Source organism: Sebastes umbrosus, chromosome 1, assembly GCF_015220745.1.
Source record: "Sebastes umbrosus isolate fSebUmb1 chromosome 1, fSebUmb1.pri, whole genome shotgun sequence".
Lineage (NCBI taxonomy): Eukaryota > Metazoa > Chordata > Actinopteri > Perciformes > Sebastidae > Sebastes > Sebastes umbrosus.
This window is the reverse complement of record NC_051269.1, coordinates 3676402-3698016: the sequence shown is the minus strand read 5'-3', so window position 1 is coordinate 3698016 and position 21615 is coordinate 3676402. Positions and strand designations below refer to the sequence as shown.

Genomic DNA, 21615 nt, shown 5'->3' with positions numbered 1-21615 from the left:
CATCTCCACCAACCAACATAACCCCAGAATCCGGTTTAATACCATCAATCAGCTTGTAAATTCTCTTCCTCCTATTGCAGACGTTTCTTCCTCTGCCTGTGACAAAATCCTTACCTTCTTTATTAAAAAAGATTGACCAGATTAGGGCAAATATCACTCCTCCCACCTCTGCAGTTCTGTCTGCGAAAGTTGGATGGCAGGGTCAAATTATGGAGACGACACGGAGAACGCTATGCTGATTGTTGCACCGATGGAGTAACAGCTTTTGGTGGGGGCAGTGTCATGGTGGGGGGGGGGCATCTCCCTCACTGGCAAAACAAGGCTTGTCATCATTGAAGGTCATCTCAATGCAGTGAGATATCTGTGGCCAGTGGCGATCCCATATCTCCACAATCTGGGACCTAACTTCATCCTCCAAGATGACAACGCTCACCCCCACAGAGCCAGGGTTATCACAGACTACCTCCACAATGTGGGAGTAGAGAGAATGGAACGGCCTGCCAAGAGTCCAGACCTCAACCCAATTCAACACTTGTGGGATCAGCTTGGGCGTGCTGTACGTGTTAGAGTGACCAACACAACCTCGTTGGCTGACCTGCAACGAACCCTGGTTGAGGAATTGAACACCATCCCACAGCAACGTGTGACCAGGTTGGTGACCAGCATAAGGAGGAGGTGCCAGGCTGTTGTGGCTGCGTATGGATCTTCCACCCGCTACTGAGGCTTCTGATGGTGTATTAAATGAATAAAGTGTAAAACTGCCAATATGTCTTGTTTGTTCCTTGTTACTGATGGAAAGTTCAATCATCCAATCCACCAAACAACTCGAAACAAGAGTCAATTCCAACAGGAGAATACACTGTTTACCATTGGCAGAGCATTTTGGCAAATTTTTCTTGGGCGCTACCCACATAATCAGCTGTGCTGCTCATCCCACAAATGCATGATCCTTTCAAGTTGGACATCATTGTGAAGGTAAATAAACAAGCCTTCCAACGATGTAAAATACAATGCCAATTAGCATTGTAACAACAGAGAAATAATCCACCAAATTTATTATACCATCAAAACTGTTCAAGAATCAATAGAGATTCTATTGAGTCTATTAAAAGAGACAAGCTGCTCTGATTTTCAAAGTCTCCACCAGAGAAGCAGCGCCCTCTGCTGTTTGTAAAGAGTAGTGAAAAAGCTTACAGCAACTGGGATTCCCAGGCGGTCTCCCATCCAAGTACTGACGAGGCCCGACCAGGCTTAGCTTCTGAGATCAGACGAGATCGGGCGTGTTCAGGGTGGACAAAATGTCCACTTAAAATACGTTTATATTGGCGTCTTTGCCTCACTTTGGGGGGCATTTGGGGCTCTTACCAAGGGTTAAGTTTGTCACTAGTTTGTTGGGTCACTAGTTTGTCACTCTGTGCTGTTCAAGGCCACAGTGTCTGCAGGTCAATCAGAGCAGGATTTGATTTCATATGCTGAGATTAGGCTCATATTCTGACCTATACTCGGCCCAAAAGAGGCCTTCTCAACCTCCAAATATGGATCAAATTAGACAACTTGATAAAATACAAATCACTTTGGATGTGTATGATTGGTATTAATCTGTATACAGTATTTTATTAACTTTAAAAAAAATAAATACTCTCGTGAAATTTTAATGTAACTGTTCCAGATTTCCAACTATGATAAAAAATCTTTACTACTGGATGAAGAATTTTAAAAACAATTTTAAATGTAGTATTCCATATGTCATTTAGAATGTTCATATTCTTTGATTTATAACAGTGACGTCATCATCCTTTAATCTTGTCATATTCTGGAACATTAGGCTAGTTTAGGTAGACACCTGAAGCGTGCTGCTACAATACACTCACAGTTGACAATCTCTACTCAGTTGGATATTTGCAACATACTTACTTTTTAAAACAGTGCTTCAAACCAGAGGTCAGACAGGAAGCAGAGCTGTAGTCTTACACACTTCTCTGCGCTTCCATTAGAGCAGTTACCCGCCCATAACTTAACCCCAAACCTAACTGAGACTGTGTCTGCCCCACGGCCAATTAAATTAATTAAATCAAAAGTAAACAGAAGAGGAGTTAAACATAATAATCTAATCAAATCTAACACCACCACTTCAATAAAGCAACAAAACAGGAGAATTAAATATGGACTCTTAAATATCCGATCTCCGTCATCTAAAGCTCTACTAGTAAATGATTTAATATCAGATAATCACATTTATTTATTTATTTATATAGTGACTTCATGAGTTTCTTTAATGATAAAATCCTAACTTTTAGAGACAAAATGAATCACCTCCTACCCTCAACTGGTACCGATTTATCCTCAAACTTAGGAACCTTAGAAACAGCTGTACAACCTGATATACACTCACCGGCCCCTTTATTAGGCACACCTGTTCAATTGCTTGTTAACACAAATAGCTAATCAGCCAATCACATGGCAGCAACTCAATGCATTTAGGCATCTAGACGTTGTGAAGACGACTTGCTGAAGTTCAAACCGAGCATCAGAATGGGGAAGAAAGGGGCTTTAAGTGACTTTGAACGTGGCATGGTTGTTGGTGCCAGACGGGCTGGTCTGAGTATTTAAAAAAACTGATGATCTACTGGGATTTTCACGCACATCCATCTCTAGGGTTTACAGAGAATGGTCCGAAAAAGAGAAAATATCCAGTGAGCGGCAGTTGTGTGGACGAAAATGCCTTGTTGATGTCAGAGGTCAGAGGAGAATGGGCAGAGTGGTTGGAGACTGTATGAGTAACTACTGTATGAGTAACGTTACTGTATCGAGTACTACTGACTGTGATGCGTCGTTATATAGCGGCAATTCTATGGGAATTACCGTCCGTTATTCTTCTTAGTAAACTTATGGGTCTATAAAGCCCTTTGAGATGACAGACTGTGATTCAAGGATCTAGCTACAGTAGCTACATAAACATAAACATGGACTTGAATTAGCCGCAGCAAGCCTCGGGCTACGGTTAGCAGAAGGCTAACGTACTTTCAACCTGGCTACTCATCGCCTGCTTTCACGGTAAAGCTACCTACAAACAAATCAGTACAAAAGATTGAGATATTACAGGAAAACGAAGTTAGTAGCTTACCTGTCCAGGAGAAGAACTGCGAGCTCGGAGTCCAACGTGAGGCCGATGCTGTCCCGGAGATCTCTCCACCGCTGAAATGCTTCGCCGATATTGACTCACGTTTTATTCCGCTTATTGTCGGACTCTCTTTTGGACTGTCTTTTTGAAAAGTCTGTCTTTCTTTTTTTGGGTTGTTTTGAGGTGTAGGCAGTTGCTGCCAATGCTGGAATAGCAAGCTTTTCAGTAGGTTGTTCCGCCATTGACCGAGGCTTTCACTATCTGCAGAGACCAGACATGAACGCGCATCTCCTTTTGTGTAACAGCCAATAGGAACGCTCTCTCTGAAATGACCTGTGATTGGTCAAAGTCTGCCGTCACGGGCAAGATTTTCTAAAGCCTGTAAACAGAGCCATGAGGAGGAGCAGAGGTGTAGTCTTCTCTCAGATCACTTGAATTACAATATGCTGAAAGGTTATTATGGAATTTTTGCCAAATTATGCCAAAATATTGTTGCCTACTGCCACTTTAAACTAAGGTGTGTCCTGTAAATAGCATCACAGGTGTCTTCAAACTTTTAATCAGTCAGTCTGCCTATTTAAAGGGTCAAAAGAAGTCACTGTGCTGTTTGGTATCATGGTGTGTACCACACTGAACATGGACCACAGAAAGCTAAGGAGAGAGTTGTCTCGGGAGGTTAGAAGGACAATTATAGACCTTCATGTTAAAGGTAAAGGCTATAAGACCATCTCCAAGCAGCTTGACGTTCCTGTGACTACAGTTGCACATATTATTCAGAAGTTTAAGGTCCACAGGACTGTAGCCAACCTCCCTGGACGTGGCCGCAAGAGGAAAATTGATGACAAATTGAAGAGACGGATAAAACGAATGGTAACCAAAGAGCCTAGAACAACTTCCAAAGAGATTAGAGGTGAACTCCAAGGTCAAGGTACATCAGTGTCAGATTGCACCATCCGTCACTGTTTGAGCCAAAGTAGACTTAATGGAAGACAACCGAGGAGGACGCAAATCATAAAAAAGTGAGACTTGAATTTGCCAAAATGCATATTGACAAGCCACAAAGCTTCTGTGAGAATGTCCTTTGGACAGATGAGACAAAACTGGAGCTTTTTGGCAAGTTACATCAGCTCTATGTTCACAGACGAAGAGATGAAGCATCCAAAGAAAAGAACACTGTACCTAATGTGAAACATGGAGGAGGCTCGGTTATGTTATGGGGCTGCTTTGCTGCATCTGACACAGGGTGTCTTGAATTTGTTTTGGGTACAATGAAATCTGAACACAATCAAGGCATTCTGGAGTGAAATGTGCTGCCCAGTGTCAGAAAGCTTGGTCTCAGTCGCAGGTCATGGGTCCTCAAACAGGATAATGACCCAAAACACACAGCTAAAAACACCCAAGAATGGCTAAGAACAAAACATTGGACTATTCTGAAGTGGCCTTCTATGAGCCCTGATCTAAATCCTATTGAACATCTGTGGAAGGAGCTGAAACATGCATTCGGAGAAGGCACCCTTCAAACCTGAGACAGCTGGAGCAGTTTGCTCATGAGGAGTGGGCCAAAATACCTGTCGACAGGTGCAGAAGTCTCATTGAGAGTTACAGAAATCACTTGATTGCAGTGATTGCCTCAAAAGGTTGTGCAACTAAATATTAAGTTAAGGGTACCATCATTTTTGTCCAGGCCAGTTTCATTAGTTTGTTTTTTAAAATGATTCTGTTGAACCATAATTCAAAAACAATGTCTGATTTTCATTAGTTCATTTTCAGTAAATTTTTATTTATTATTACTTTTGTCAGTTTCAAGTTATTTCAGTGACCATTGTTGGTTTTTCTTTCTTTAACGGAAGGGTACCAACAATTCTGCCTACGTGTGTATAAGTCATGGGGAGTTCGCCATACCCTTGACATGTGGCACGGATCGAAAAACCTTGGAAAGAAGATCCACCAGGTAATATTATGGAATGTATTTCATTTGAACTCATTGTCACTTCATCACAAAACTTGCTTACACCAATCATTTTCTTTGATTGTTTTTGCATTTCATTCTGTGGTCAGACGAGCCAGCAGAAGGGGTGCTCCATTTTACTCATTTGGAGCAAGGATGTGTGCAACCACTTTTGATTTTGTGCCAAAATGTCGGCAACCTATGACGACTTCATTGTAAGTACTATATGAACTGTTATTTATATTGCTACACTTGTGGAGCCAGAAATATTTCACAGCTGCAGACATCATTTCAGCGTAATGTGTCGGATCATTGCTGATGCGTTATTGTTCTCTTAGGACATGTGGGTTGGCCTACTCCATCACGTCACAGGAGAACACGAGTGGGCTCTTGGCGCCTGTCACCATGGACCCTTGTCGGACAACAGGGACAAGGAATGGATAGAGAAGGGATCTGTGGCACACAGAGCACTCACTGAGATAGTGCTAAATGCACGCTAGCTGGGTGAAGTAGTGAAGTACCTGGGATTTAGGTATGTGGGCATGGGTTTTACATGTAATGTTTATGTTCACAAGTATTTAACTCAAACAAAGGAAGCTCCTGGCTTACTCCCTACAAACCCACATAGGGAAGAAAAAAGTGAGTAAATCTTGGTAAAAGATCATGCAGAGAGTGGGTCCCTTTTTGAAAAATCTCTAAAATACAGATGATTGTAAATCATGCAGTGACTTGATCAAAGTCCTTTTTATTTTTTTACTGTCCACCACTGGTGGTGACTATATGTATCAACTAATGACTAATGACAACATAAAAGATCTAATACTTGTTTTTTTCTGTTTAGGTCTACAGCAGAACTTGAGTCCTTTCACAACCACATACTGATGTATGCCAGCAAGAGATTCAGTTTCACCCCGCCCATCTATTCAGCTCGCACCCTGCTTGCTGGTTTGGATTATAATCATCATGTCCACCGACCAGTGCAGAGAAAAGCTGATGGCTCCATTGAGTAAGTTCTTAAAATTGACAACAGTATACCCACTAAAACGGAAGTATATTAGTTTTATAATATAAGGTCAAATTTATACATGAATAATTATAATGAATGTTGCCCTTGCACAGGCAGCAGTTTTGCAAATTTATCACAAATTCATTTTTCAATAACCATCTTTTCCTGTTTCGGTCATATGCTAATTTCATTATGTCAGATACCGGAAGCTGTACAACAAGAAGTCGCGGAAGTGGAGCCTGTACACAATGAAGGTCGACGAGGACTATGGCTACATTCCTGACCTCCAGAGGGCCATCCTCCGAAGCCGCACCACAGCAGACAGAGGCATGCCGCGTGTGAGACGCCAGAGGCCTGATGACCCGTGGCAGTATGGTGTGCTATGTGGTATTCCACCTCCAACCACAGAGGAGCTACTGCACACACAAGTCAGTCGACGACAAGGTATAGAAGTTCTTTCAGTGGGCCTCATTCAACATCCCTTCTCCAGAAACCCAAATTGCATGTTTTCACACTAACCCTTGCAGCCTTCACAAAATAGTTTCTCATTACACTGATTCTGATTTTAGTTGATAAAGGTTGCATATAGATATTGTTAATTACAATCAGCTTTTTGACGACTACAGAGATGTTATATGAAAGGCATAATTTATGATAATGTAAAGACATCACGCATTGACACACAAAAAGAGACGCATTGACATGTTGTCATTGAAATAATATGGTACTATAGCATGAGAGGCAGAGTAAGAAACTTCTCAACCAACAAAAGACCAGCATAGAGTTGCATGCTAAATAAGTTATTATATATGCATAACAGCAGCCTTTTAAAAAATATTACAGCCTATATATATATATGGCCTACATGTGTGACGTTATAGTCAAAACTAAACAACTGATTTCAAAATTCTAACATGCTATTCTTTGTTCATTCGCAAGGCCAAGGACTACCTAAGTGAACAGCCGACCATAGGAGAAGATGTGACCCCTGCGACACCTCACCTGAGTCGACCCCACCTACACCCCTACTATGGCCACCACTCAAAAATACTGACCAGGGGTCAGACATGTTCTATAGGCCTAGCCCCACTGAAAGATGGTGTACTTATTTTTTAATTTACCTTTTTTTAAACTTTTTTTGTGGTGTGTTATGAATATTTGGGATTGTCATCTATATTTTTGAATGTAATAAAAGTGTTACCCAAGTGAGCTGAATTATTTTACTGCATGGTATTGACACTGGCAGTCGTGAACAAAAAAAGCAGGTGGTCATCCTTCAATGGATTTATTTTTACAAAAAAAAATGGCAAGAATAACAATAAGTCAAATGTAAATACTCTATACAAAAATATCACATCACACAGGGGGTGGGGGGGGGGGAGGGTTCAGAGCCTGCGTGGGATAAAGCCCACATATTGGTGGTGTGGGTCAGGGTATCTGTCCCTAATCCTCCACACACCAAGGTAATGTGTAGCTCGCTGCGGTAGCCTCCTCAGATGTAGCGAGTACGTATGAAGCGCGTGCATATGCCCGTTCTCGTGTGGGGGGAGGGGCTTCGGACAGAGAGGGGAGAGCGGAGAGAGGAGAGAGAGGAGAGAGCAGCTCGAGGGGATGCAGGATTTTGCGTTTTCCGGATTTCTACGCACTGCAGCTTTAATATGTCCCTATGGTCAAATTATTTTCAATCTTTTCTAGGGGTACCATCATTTTTGTCCAGGCCAGTTTCATTAGTTTGTTTTTTAAAATGATTCTGTTGAACCACAATTCAAAAACAATGTCTGATTTTCATTAGTTAATTTTCAGTGAATCTTTATTTATATTACTTTTGTCAGTTTCAAGTTATTTCAGTGACCATTGTGGGTTTTTCTTTCTTTAACGGAAGGGTACCAACAATTTTGCCTACGTGTGTAGTTACTCTAGATGGCATTGCCCTGACCTCCAGCACCACCATAAGGAATCTGGGAGTTATCTTCGATCAGGATATGTCCTTTAACTCCCACATAAAACAAACCTCAAGGACTGCCTTCTTTCATCTACGTAACATTGCGAAGATCCGGCACATCCTGTCTCAAAATGATGCAGAAAAATCAGTCCATGCATTTGTTACCTCTAGACTAGATTACTGCAATTCCTTATTATCAGGCTGCTCCAATAAGTCTCTTAAGACTCTCCAGTTGATCCAGAATGCTGCAGCACGTGTACTGACAAGAACTAGAAAAAGAGATGATATAACTCCTGCATTAGCTTCTCTGCACTGGCTCCCTGTAAAATCAAGAATATAATTTAAAATCGTCCTCCTCACCTGCAAAGCGCTAAACGGTCAGGCCCATCATATCTTAAAGAGCTCATAGTACCCTATTACCCCACTAGAGCACTGCGCTCCCAGAATGCAGGGTTACTACTTGAGGTTCCTAGAGTCTCCAAAAATAGAATGGGAGCCAGATCCTTCAGCTATCAAGCTCCTCTTCTGTGGAACCAGTTCCCAGTTTCAGTCAGGGAGGCAGACACCGTCTCTACATTTAAGAGTAGGCTAAAGACTTTCCTCTTTGATAACGCTTATAGTTAGGGCTGTCTTGGACCAGCCCCTAGTTAAGCTGCTATAGGCCTAGACTGCCGAGTACTTCCTATGACACACTGAGCTCCTTTCTCCTTCTGTATATATTCATGTCCCATTCATTGTTACTAACTTCATTTCTTCCACGGAGTCCTTGTGCTTTCTTGTCTCGCAGGTAACCATCGAGCAGGGTTACACCTGGAGCAGGGTTATACCTGGAGCAGGGGTTACACCTGGATCTAAATGTCACCTGGATGGTGGTTGCACTGCTGCCGCGTCTGCTGCCTGCTTGACACCAACTGCTACCATCATTAATTAATTCTGTCTGTACGAGGGACTACCAAGGCTAAGCGACAAAGTGGCAGACTGGAGAATGAGACTTCTCGGTCACTGCCAAAGACATCAAGAACTCCTAGAAAGCATGCTGGTGCTGTGGGAACCAACGCACGGGCATCGATCACAGGGACGTCCCACACCAACATACATGGACGTACTGAGGAGAGATGCAGGACAGTGCTGGCGAGCTAGCCAGACGTATGGAGGACTGAGATAGCTGGAAGCTCCGCTGGAAAGCCCGTCTGTGGACGACCAAATGATATCAATTCATCTCTTTTATATCCACTGCTATTGACTTTTGTTATTAGTCCTACTTGTATTAGTTATTACAGCTGCTGTGCTACTATTGTGGTTGCTGGCAGATTCCACAACAGTCTCCTCCAACTTATCTAACCTTTGCAAATATATGCTCTTTAGGAGTTTCGAGCTGAGAGTGTCAGCTGTCGTCCTTCTCTCTTCAGCCCTTATCGGTCTCCGTTTCAACTCTTAATGGCGCTGCCGCACAATGCCCCCCTTGAAGTAGACAATAGCCTTGAGGAACAACTCACTTTCCACTTTAACATGTACCTGAACACGAAAGTCATCAAAACGGCAGTATCCAGTGCAGGTAAACAGTGGGCTAGTTTTTTTGGAGCCTATCATTGGAGCCGCTTCAAACCAAAGCCACCGAATGGATGGACACTTCGGATGCCTTTAGCTATCACATTTGTCCAATGTTGGGACCTCACCAGGTCTTTGGGGACAAAGAGCAGCCTACAAGTCAAGGAGCCTTAAGACAGGCCTACATGTAAGATCAAAAGCCTGATCAAAGGAACAAAGAATAACCGCCAGCTCTTTGAAATCTCCCACCTGGGTGTGAGATTTCATTTGAATCAAAACAGGGGTCTCCCATTGGATGAGGCTCACAGGAACTGTGGGGTCTTTCCGGTGACATGCCCACAATCTCACCGGAGATATAAGCAGAGCGCACCTTTAAGGACGTCCCTTTCCATTGCGACATTGTTTGCTCCAGGAGGTACCAACGCTGCAGCGTTCCCCTTTAAGACCTAGCCACAGTTCCTGACCTCGCTGGACGAGTTAAGCTATTGTTGTGTCCATCAGACATTTAGATCCCTCATCCCTGCAGAAGGAAGAAACGGACCCCGTTCTTCACCAAGAAAAAGACGACCGCCTTTTTCTTCATTGAGTTAACTCTGGCTGCTTTCCCTCTGCTGCCACACGGAGAACCAGCCCCGCCGTTCATCAGCTGACGAGCATAATAACGGCCCGTTATTGCCCGAGCTTGCGCAACGCCGCCGGACCAATTAACGAACGATACACACCATAATCGCTTCGGAGAAGCGTTCCAAGTAAGAGGCTTGTGTCTGGGCAGAGACTAGTTAAATTGTGCGTTACAATCAGTTTATAACTGTTGTTTATTTGTGTTGAATGTACGGACCGCTGAGTCCGCTTGTTTTGCTTTGCTTTGTTTACTGTTGTTGACTGTTGTTAACTGTGTGCTCCACGCCATGGACATTTCCTTGTGTTAGCTTCTGCCACCACGTTAAAGAACATAGTTGTGTTTTATCAGTTAAAAGACCAGTGCACGGCCGACAAACCTAAGTTTGCTTGCCGAGCTTCTGAGTAATAATAATACAGCTATTATATCTTTCTCGCAGCAGTTAGGATTCCTGTTGCTGCTTTGTTTACTGTGTTTACAGTGCGCCCCACGCCGTGGGTTTTCTTGTGTTAGTTTCTGCCACCACGGTAAAGATCTGTAACTGTATTTTATCAGTTAAAAGACCAGTGCATGGCCAACGAACGTGAATTCGCCTGCTGGGTTTCTGAGTGATAATAATACAGCTACTACGTCTTTTCCGTGGCAGTTAGAACCTCTTTTGCTGCACTCTGAGCGCACCTTACTTTTCCATCTTCTGCTAACCCCCCCACACACACACACACATACCCATTTTACTGGCAAAGTGGGGACTCACGTTCCCGTTTGTGTGTTGCCTTTTACTTTCGCGGCGTCGTCCGCCATTAGGAGCAACCCCTCACGTGACATAACCAATTGCGTGGTCACGTCCACCTCGTGCTTCCTCTTGCTCGCTCAAACGCACACGCACACGCACACGCACACATACACACACACACACGTTGATTCTAGTGTAGTGCTTAGAGCTGCTTTGTAAGCTATCCGTTTGTTTTCTGAGTATTGTTGATTATTAATTACTACTGCTTAAGTACTATTGATTATAGATTGATGGTGTTAGAGTGTTGTTGATTACTGATTGATATTGCTATATTTAAATAAATTGGTTTTACTTTAAATAGCAGTTGTCTGTGATCATTGTGCATTTGTGTTGTAATAACAACTGGTTGTGAGAGACAGTGCTCGGATTCACCCTTCACTGTTCATCTCATAAATGTAAAGTAGTGTTAAAATACTGGCATTTGGAGTGCACAACCCCTTTTTGAGACTGTATTAACGTTTTGGTATTTGGTCCCTGATTCCAGGGTGGTGCCCCGTTTATTATTAATGTTAATTGATAATTCTTATTAATAATAATAATTCTATTAATATTATTAATTTATTATTAATCCTTAAAATGGACTCGAAAAGTGACAGGGAATGAGCTGATTTTGGGCTGTGTTACCCGCTACATTTATATCTACACTAGTTCTGCTTAAGCACTCACAACTCGCTCCTTTTTAGAGACTTAACCACACATATTCAGCTCGGCTAACGCTAGCTGGGCTATCGTACCGTAGCATAACAGTAGCTTAGCAGTAGCTTAGCCGTTAGCGATGGCTTCTCCTTCTCCTGCTCTCTCCTGCTCTCCTGTTCTCTCTCCCTCTCCTCCTTCTCCTGCTCTCCCCCCCCCCTGCTCTGTGTGTCATGTTTAGTTATTCCTCTGCCTCCTTTAGAGCTAATGGTACATGTATTAGGTGTAGTGCATTCGCTGTATTGGAGGCTAGGGTTAGCGAGTTAGAAGCCCGGTTCTGCACTTTAGCTTTAGCTTCTTCTGTAGTTAGCCAGCCCCTAGCCGGTGCGGACCGGCCAAGCTTAGCTTCTGCTAGCTGTCCCCCGGCAACCCCTGAGCAGCCGGGAGGCTGGGTGACTGCCCGAAGGACGCGTAGTCGTAAGCTGAAGCCCACGGTTAACCACCAACCACTCCACGTTTCTAACAGATATTTCCCACTCAGCGACACACCCGCTGAGAAACCAACTCTGGTTATCGGGAGCTCCATTTTGCGGAACGTGAAGTTAGCGAAGCCAGCTGCCATAGTTAATTGCATCCCGGGGGCCAGAGCGGGCGACATTGAATCCGTTTTGAAACTGCTGGCTAAGGGTAAGCGTAAATACAGTAAGATTGTTATTCACGTCGGCGGTAATGACACCCGGTTACGTCGATCGGAGGTCACTAGAGTTAATGTTCAGTCGGTGTATGCATACGCAAAGACAATGTCGGACTCCGCAGTTTTCTCTGGCCCCCTCCCCAACTTGACCAGTGACGACATGTATAGCCGCATGAAGTCATTCCACAGCTGGCTGTCGAGGTGGTGTCCAGCAAACGATGTGGGCTTCATTGACAATTGGAACTCTTTCTGGGGAATTCCTGGTCTGATTAGGAGAGACGGCATTCATCCTACTTTGGATGGTGCAGCTCTCTTATCCAGAAATCTGACCAAGATTGTTGGTGGAACAAATCCATGACAAACCAGAGGTCATTCCAGGACGCAGAGCTGTAGTCTTACACACTTCTCTGTGCTTCCACTAGAGCAGTTACCCACCCATAGCTTAACCCCAAACCTAACTGAGACTGTGTCTGCCCCACCTAAATTAATTAAATCAAAAGTAAACAGAAGAGGAGTTAAACATAACAATCTAATAAAATCTAACACTAGCACCGCAATAAAGCAACAAAACAGGAGAATTAAATGTGGACTCTTAAATATCAGACCTCTGTCATCTAAAGCTCTACTAGTAAATGATTTAATATCAGATAATCACATTGATTTATTTTGTCTTACTGAAACCTGGCTGTGTCATGAAGAATATGTCAGGCTAAATGAATCCACTCCCCCGAGTCATATTAATACTCACATTCCTCGAGACACCAGCCGAGGAAGTGGAGTTGCAGCCATTTTCGACTCAAGTCTATAAATAAATCCTAAAACTAAACTAAATTATAACTCATTTGAAAGCCTTGTTCTTAGTCTTTCACACCCAACCTGGAAAACACTATAGCCAATTTTATTTGTTATAGTGTACTGCGCTCCAGGCCCATATTCTGAATTTCTATCTGAATTCTCAGGGTTTCTATCAAGCTTAGTCCTGAAAACAGATAAAGTCATTATAGTAGGTGATTTTAATATTCATGTGGACGTTGCTAATGATAGCCTCAGTACTGCGTTTATCTCTTTATTAGATTCAATTGGTTTCTCGCAGAACGTGCATAAACCCACTCACCGCTTTAACCATACCCTCGACCTTGTTATGTCATATGGCGTTGAAATTGAACATTTAATTGTTTTTCCACAGAACTCTCTTTTATCAGACCATTATTTAATCACTTTTGAATTCTTATTACTAGACTACACACCATCGGACAAAAGTGTGTACACTAGATGTCTATCCGATAGTGTTGTAGCTAAATTTAAGGAAGCGATTCCATCAGCATTAAATTCAATACTATGTCTCAATATAACAGAGGACTCGTATGTTAATTTTAGCCCTACCCAAATTGATCATCTTGTAGATAGTGCTACAGACTCACTGCGAGTCACACTTGATTCTGTTGCCCCTCTAAAAAAGAAGTTAATAAAACAAAGGAAGTCAGCTCCATGGTATAAACCTCAAACACGCAAATTAAAGCAAGCATCGAGGAAACTGGAAAGGATATGGCGTTCCACCAAACAGGAAGAATCTCATTTAGTCTGGCAAGATAGTCTTAAAACATATAGGAAGGCTCTCTGTGATGCCAAAGCAGCCCATTACTCATCATTGATAGAGAAAAATAAGAACAACCCCAGGTTTCTATTCAGCACTGTAGCCAGGCTGACAGAGAGTCACAGCTCTATTGAGCCATGTATTCCTACAACCCTCAGTAGTAGTGACTTCATGAGTTTCTTTAATGATAAAATCATAACTATTAGAGACAAAATCAATCACCTCCTACCGTCAACTGGTACCAATTTATCCTCAAATTTAGGAACCTTAGAAACAGCTGTACAACCTGATATATATTTAGACTGCTTTTCTCCTATCGATCTCCACAAACTGACTTCACCATCCCAACTAGACTGCTTAAAGAAGTTTTACCTCTAGTTAGCACCTCTTTACTGGATATGATCAATGTGTCTTTACTAACAGGCTACTGTATGTACCACAGTCCTTTAAAGTAGCTGTAATTAAACCTCTTCTTAAAAAGCCCACTCTCGATCCTGAGGTCCTAGCCAACTATAGACCTATATCTAACCTTCCCTTTACCTCCAAAATACTCGAGAAAGCAGTTGCCAGTCAGCTGTGTGACTTTCTACAGAACAATCATTTATTCGAAGATAATCAGTCAGGATTTAGAGTGCACCATAGCACAGAGACAGCACTAGTGAAAATTACAAATGACCTTCTAATGGCATCGGACAAAGGACTTGTCTCTGTACTTGTCTTGCTAGATCTCAGTGCTGCTTTCGACACCATTGACCATCACATCCTATTACAAAGACTGGAACATTTAATTGGCATTAAAGGAACTGCACTAAGTTGGTTTAAGTCCTATTTATCAGATCGATCTCAGTTTGTACATGTCAACGATGAGTCCTCCATGCGCGCCAAAGTTAGTCACGGAGTTCCACAGGGTTCTGTACTTGGACCAATTCTATTTACCTTATATATGCTTCCCTAAGGCAATGTTATTAGAAAACACTCCATAAACTTTCATTGTTATGCAGATGATACCCAATTATATCTATCGATCAAGCCAGACGAAACAAACCAGTTAACTAAACTTCAAGCATGCCTTAAGGACATAAAAACCTGGATGACCTGCAATTACCTGATGTTAAACTCAGACAAAACTGAAGTTATTGTACTTGGCCCTGAGCGCCTCCGAAACAAATTATCTAATGATATAGTTACTCTAGATGGCATTGCCCTGGCCTCCAGCACCACCGTAAGGAATCTGGGAGTTATCTTCGATCAGGATATGTCCTTTAACTCCCATATAAAACAAACCTCAAGGACTGCTTCTTTCATCTACGTAACATTGCACAGATCATCAGGCACACCCTGTGTCAAAATGACGCAGAAAAATTTGTCCATGCATTTGTTACCTCTAGACTCGATTACTGCAATTCCTTATTATCAGGCTGCTCCAATAAGTCTCTTAAGACTCTCCAGTTAATCCAGAATGCTGCAGCACGTGTACTGACAAGAACTAGAAAAAGAGATGATATAACTCCTGCATTAGCTTCTCTGCACTGGCTCCCTGTAAAATCAAGAATATAATTTAAAATCATCCTCCTCACCTGCAAAGCGCTAAACGGTCAGGCCCATCATATCTTAAAGAGCTCATAGTACTCTATTACCCCACTAGAGCACTGCACTCCCACAATGCAGGGTTACTACTTGAGGTTCCTAGAGTCTCCAAAAGTAGAATGGGAGCAAGAGCCTTCAGCTATCAAGCTCCTCTTCTCTAGAACCAGCTCCCAGTTTCAGTCCGGGAGGCAGACACCGTCTCTACATTTAAGAGTAGGCTAAAGACTTTCCTCTTTGATAACGCTTATACTTAAGCTGCTATAGGCCTAGACTGCCAGGGGACTTCCTATGACACACTGAGCTCCCCTCTCCTTCTGTATATACTCATGTCCCATTTCCATGTTGTTACTAACTTCATTCCTCCCTGGGAGTCCTTATGCCTCCTTGTCTCGCAGCTAACCGTGGAGCGGGGTCACACCAGGAGCGAGGTCATACCTGGAGCGGGATCACACCGGGAGCGAGGTTATACCTGGAGCAGGGGTACACTTGGAGCGGGGTTTCACCTGGATCTGGATGTCTCCGGTATTGTGGCTGCATCTGCTACCGCGTCCGGTGCCTGCTTGACACCAACTGCTAACGAGGTACTACCAAGACTAACGAGGGATTACCAACACTTAGTGACAATGTGGCAGCCTGGAGAATAACACTTCTCGGTCACTGCCAAAGACATCAAGAACTCCCAGCAAGCATGCTGATGCTGTGGGAACCAATGCAGGGGCAATCGATCACAGCGACGTCCCACACCAACACACATGGACGTACTGAGGAGAGATGCTGGACAGTGCTGGCGAGCTAGCCAGATGTATGATGGACTGAGACAGCTGGAAGCTCCGCTTGAAAGCTCGTCTGAGGACGACCCAATGATATCAATTCCGATAGTTGTATTATCACTCTTTTCATGGGGCAAGTAAACAAATTCTTGTTTTTTACTTCTGTGATTATGAGTGTCCTGCAGTATTGTTATACTACATGGTACAAGAATTTGTCCACTACTTTAAAGTCAAAATATTATTATTATTATTTTTGTTAATAGCTTATCGAAATATATTGACACTAAAGCCTGGTAATACATGTGGTTGATATGGCTTTTACTTGCCTAGCCCGCCATGCTAACTTGTAGTGCAGACCTATGCAATTCTTAAATATAATGTTTACATGTGCTGTATCATGTTTACAGTGTTTGAACTGTATGATGTGCTACTGTAATGTTACAAATACACACTAGGCATTGAGAGTGCATTGACGACTACAATAAACATATTCACTCAGGAATTAACACCTTCCTTACTTTTAGATTATCTGTAATTTTACCCCTTTCCTTCTTCAAGTCCAAATGACAATGACTCGTTTCACACGTCCAAAGCCTGTAGACTGGTGTTGAAGCATGCCTTACCTATTATTAAGTATGGAGGACATATTCCCATGTAAACATGACGTGGCAGCAGAGCACACTTCTGTTACCTCCTCTTTACAATGTCAAAACCTACTACTCAACTTTGTGGTGTTAAACACATTGAATGCTCTAGAAAATACGTTCCACAGTGTCTGATTGTTCTATGTATTCATGAAACTGGCAGCCTGCTTTGCTCATTTTCTTTAAATTGCTATACTAAAAGTCACCATTGTTTATTTCTGTTTTGCAGACCACAATGGATCACGACCTGGGGTCTCATTTATAACCGTTGCGTACGCACAAATCGGGGCCTGAAATGTGCGTACGCCACTTCCCACGCAACAGTTGTGATCTATAAAAACAAACTTGACGGGAGAATGTGCGCACCGGTACGGAAACTTTGACCCATGCGTACGCACATTATGGAGGCACCGAGGCAGGGGAAACTGGAGACGCAGATGAATTGAAGCCAGACTGTAGACATTAAATGTCATTATACCTATAATGATGCCTCTCACACATTTAACTTCACTTCATACTTATATCCAATTTATCATAAATATTTAAAACAGCAGTGTTCTTTGCGCTAGTGGGCCATAACTATTCCATAAGCACCTTACAAATGTGAAAGATCAACTAAAATCTCAAAGCAAATTCCGCTCAATATCTCATCAGCGCTGTCTCCATCACGTCCTCCACCTCTGGAGCTCAGAGGAGATCGGGCCGGACTACCGACACTGGCAGTCAGGTTGTAGAAATCCAAGATTATATCAAATAGCATTAAAGAATGGCAGAACAGAGCGCCAATAGTTTTAATAATATCTTCTAATAGTGTGCAGATATCACCAAGTACCATATTAGTTTTCATAAAGTTGTTGTGTAAAATCGCTGCAGTGATGACATGACTTATTAATTTATGTATGGTTTATTAGATATGGACAGATACAGTATAAATACACAAAATGAAAACAACTATCCGATGCAACTATCAGACTGTCTCCAGTGCGCCACCGCGGTGCGCCACTCTGCCTCCTCCAGTCACCTCCACCCGGCACATCTTCACCAGTATGGAGAGTGTAAATTAACAAAGTGTGTAAATGAAGCCAGTGACAGCTGTCACACAATCGTTACTCTCCATATCCTCATTATCATTATCAGTCCTAATCATAATGCAGGACAAGTTCGCCATAAAAACTTAAATAAATAAATAGTGTACACCTGTCAAACTTCCTTTTTCTAATGATATCCAGGTGGGGGATATTACTGATTGTCTTGATCATTTTAAGTGAATGGATCAGTTTGATTGCTGTAAAGATATAAACACAGCGGTGAGACTCGGAACATGCTGCATGGTGCTGGTGGATATACCGTCACTGTGAGGACTACGTGACGTGAATGAGAGAATCAGGAGGGAACGAGTGTTCAGAGACCTCCTCACCTACAAGCTCCTCCATCTCTGTGTCAGAAAAACTCCTTTTCTCTGTCTTCCTCTCGGTAGTCGCCGTGATTCACCGTAAAGATCCACTGATCAACAGGCTCATTCACATGCAGAAACATTCATGAGGTGCTTTGCATCGACCATTTATGGTTGAAAGTGGGCGTGTAGTGGGCGGGATATGAGGCGGATCAATGTGCGCACATTTCCAGGTGGACTGTGATTTATAAAGGGAACATTGCGTGTAGTTTTGCTAATAGAATTTCTGAGGACATTTCAAATGAAAGCAAATCAGATAGAAGAAACATATTAAAAGAGATCTGTTTTTTTCTGTTATTAGGTCTGTTAAGGTTAACGCAATAATAATGCATTAACGCTGACTTGTTTCAACTCCACTCATTTATTTAATGCATTCAAGCAACTTGTGATTTTTAGGTTGTAGCGGGCTCAGTTTTAAAGCTAAAGTGAAGATACTGGCATGATTTGGTCCCATCCAAAAGACCACACCCACTTCTTGCTGCCATGGGGATCACGGGCAACTGGCATTGCTCAACACACAGCTTCACAGCGTACACCAGACACTGCTGCACAGCAACACAGTCAGTTTTCTGGACATACTGCAAAAGAATCCAAAGGCCTCAGAATGAACATTGCCACAATTACACTGACTAGGAAGCTGGATATTAGCATGCTGCGCAGCACATTTAAGTCTATCGCAGCCGAGGACTCCTTTCATTTAACTTGGACATAATGATCCGGGGAGAGCGCGAACGCAGTCCCCCACTACCAGAACTTATGCAGTTGAGATTCCCACATTTGGGGAATTCACAGGAGTCAGCACAACCGCAGTGCAATGGCTGAGCCTCGCCCTGGGTGAACAACATAAGAATTTAAAAAACAATTTTAAATTTAGTTTTCCATATATCATTTTGAATATTCATACATATCGTTTTATGTATTACAGTGATGTCATCGTCCTTTGATGTGATGTCATCGTCCTTTGATGTTGTCACACATTCTGAAAAATTTGGCTAGTTTGGGTTGACACTTGAAGCGTGTTACTACAATACACTCACAGTTGACAATCTCTACTCAGTTGGTTATTTGTTACATACATCTTTTTTTCTTCAAAATAATGCTTCTTTTCAAGAATATGGTTGGTATTAAAGCTGCAGTGCGTAGAAATCCGGAAAACGCAAAATCCTGCATCCCCTTGAGCAGCTCTCTCCTCTCTCTCCTCTCTCGACTCTCCCCTCTCTGTCCGAAGCCCCTCCCCCCACACGAGAACGGGCATATGCACGCGCTTCATACGTGCTCGCTACATCTGAGGAGGCTACCGCAGCGAGCTACACATTACCTTCTAACGACATCAACAGTTACCATGGTAACATCATCTTCTAACGACATCAACAGTTACCATGGCTGAGTCACAGGTGAGAAAAATACTTTGTCACAGACCACATTTAGCTACCACGGACAACTTTGAACATATGACAACAGACAGTATTTATGCTTAGTGTAAAATAACGCTGGAGACCGACGTCAACAAAAGCTAAAGTATTGTAAGACTTTGCTGCATTTGAAGTGTTTCGTTTATAGACTGAATAAAAGCAATTGTTTATTTTCTAGACGAAATGATGAGCTAAACTTTAGAAACAACGTAGCCCAATGTTTTATTCAATCTATAGCATAGCTAGCTGGCTAACGTTAGCCAACGGCCAGTTGCTTCTTCAAGTTTCAGTAACGCTATCTTTCTAACTTTACTGTTTTTTAGTCTGTATAGATAACTTTACACATCTGAAAATAAATAAAACCATGATCATGTTATTCATAATGGAAATGGTAATTTTACATTTGTTACATATCTATTACTGACAGAGCACCGTCGTGGAGCAGCCGGCTACGAATGGACGAGCAAGAGGGAGAGGAAGAGGGAGAGCTAGTGGACATGGACGTGGACGTGGCAGAGGGTCTGGCCGGGGGAGAGGACAGAGTCAGCTTGAAGACCCTCTGGCTGAAGATGACTTCAGCAGAGTACAACAACTACAAGCTCGACGGATATCAGATGAACAGGTATCTCAAAATATAACATGTCCATACTTTATGTCCACATTATGATCATTATTGTTCATAAATAAAGTAATACTTTTTCCCTGATCTACTGTCTTTCTAGGCCAGAATTCAGTGTTTGAGCCTGCAGCAGTGTCGGGAGCTTCTGGGGAGATGTCTGTTGAGGGATCCCAGCCTCATATTTGATCTAATGGTCAGTGCTCCTCCACCAGGTCCTCCTGGCCAGGACCCCAATCAACCTGAGTGGTGTGTCTGCATGAGGTGCAGGGAAATGCCCACTGACGTGGAAAGAAAGTGCTGTGGCCAGCCACCACAGAACTGCATTTCCCTGCTACGTCATGTGGACCTCTACATCCCCCATGAGGGTGTCCTTCGCCTGGCCAGGAGGATCTGGAACGACATTAGGGCTCAGCAGGACGTACCCAATCCCGGAGAGGACAACAGACAGTTCCGGTATGCTGCTTACCGGCAGTTTGTTGTGTGGCAGTATGGAGCCTTGGGGCGGGGTAACAGAACTGTAATTCCAAGCTGTTGTGTGTGGAGGATTAGGGACAGATACTCTGACCCACACCACCAAATATAGATGACAATCCCAAACATTCATAACACACCACAAAAAAAGTTTAAAAAAAGGTAAATTAAAAAATAAGTACACCATCTTTCAGTGGGGCTAAGCCTATAGAACATGTCTGACCCCTGGTCAGTATTTTTGAGTGGTGGCCATAGTAGGGGTGTAGGTGGGGTCGACTCAGGTGAGGTGTCGCAGGGGTCACATCTTCTCCTATGGTCGGCTGCTCACTTAGGTAGTCCTTGGCCTTGCGAATGAACAAAGAATAGCATGTTAGAATTTTGAAATCAGTTGTTTAGTTTTGACTATAACGTCACACATGTAGGCCATATATATATATAGGCTATAATATTTTTTAAAAGGCTGCTGTTATGCATATATAATAACTTATTTAGCATGCAACTCTATGCTGGTCTTTTGTTGGTTGAGAAGTTTCTTACTTTGCCTCTCATGCTATAGTACCATATTATTTCAATGACAACATGTCAATGCGTCTCTTTTTGTGTGTCAATGCGTGATGTCTTTACATTATCATAAATTATGTCTTTCATATAACATCTCTGTAGTCGTCAAAAAGCTGATTGTAATTAACAAAATCTATATGCAACCTTTATCAACTAAAATCAGAATCAGTGAATGAGAAACTATTTTGTGAAGGCTGCAA

General features: G+C 42.7%; 1 pseudogene; it reads right to left on the bottom strand.

Annotated features, from left to right (window-relative positions):
- Nucleotides 1-19068: 19068 nt before the first annotated feature.
- Nucleotides 19069-19203, bottom strand: LOC119499327 (annotated as a pseudogene).
- Nucleotides 19204-21615: the final 2412 nt, after the last annotated feature.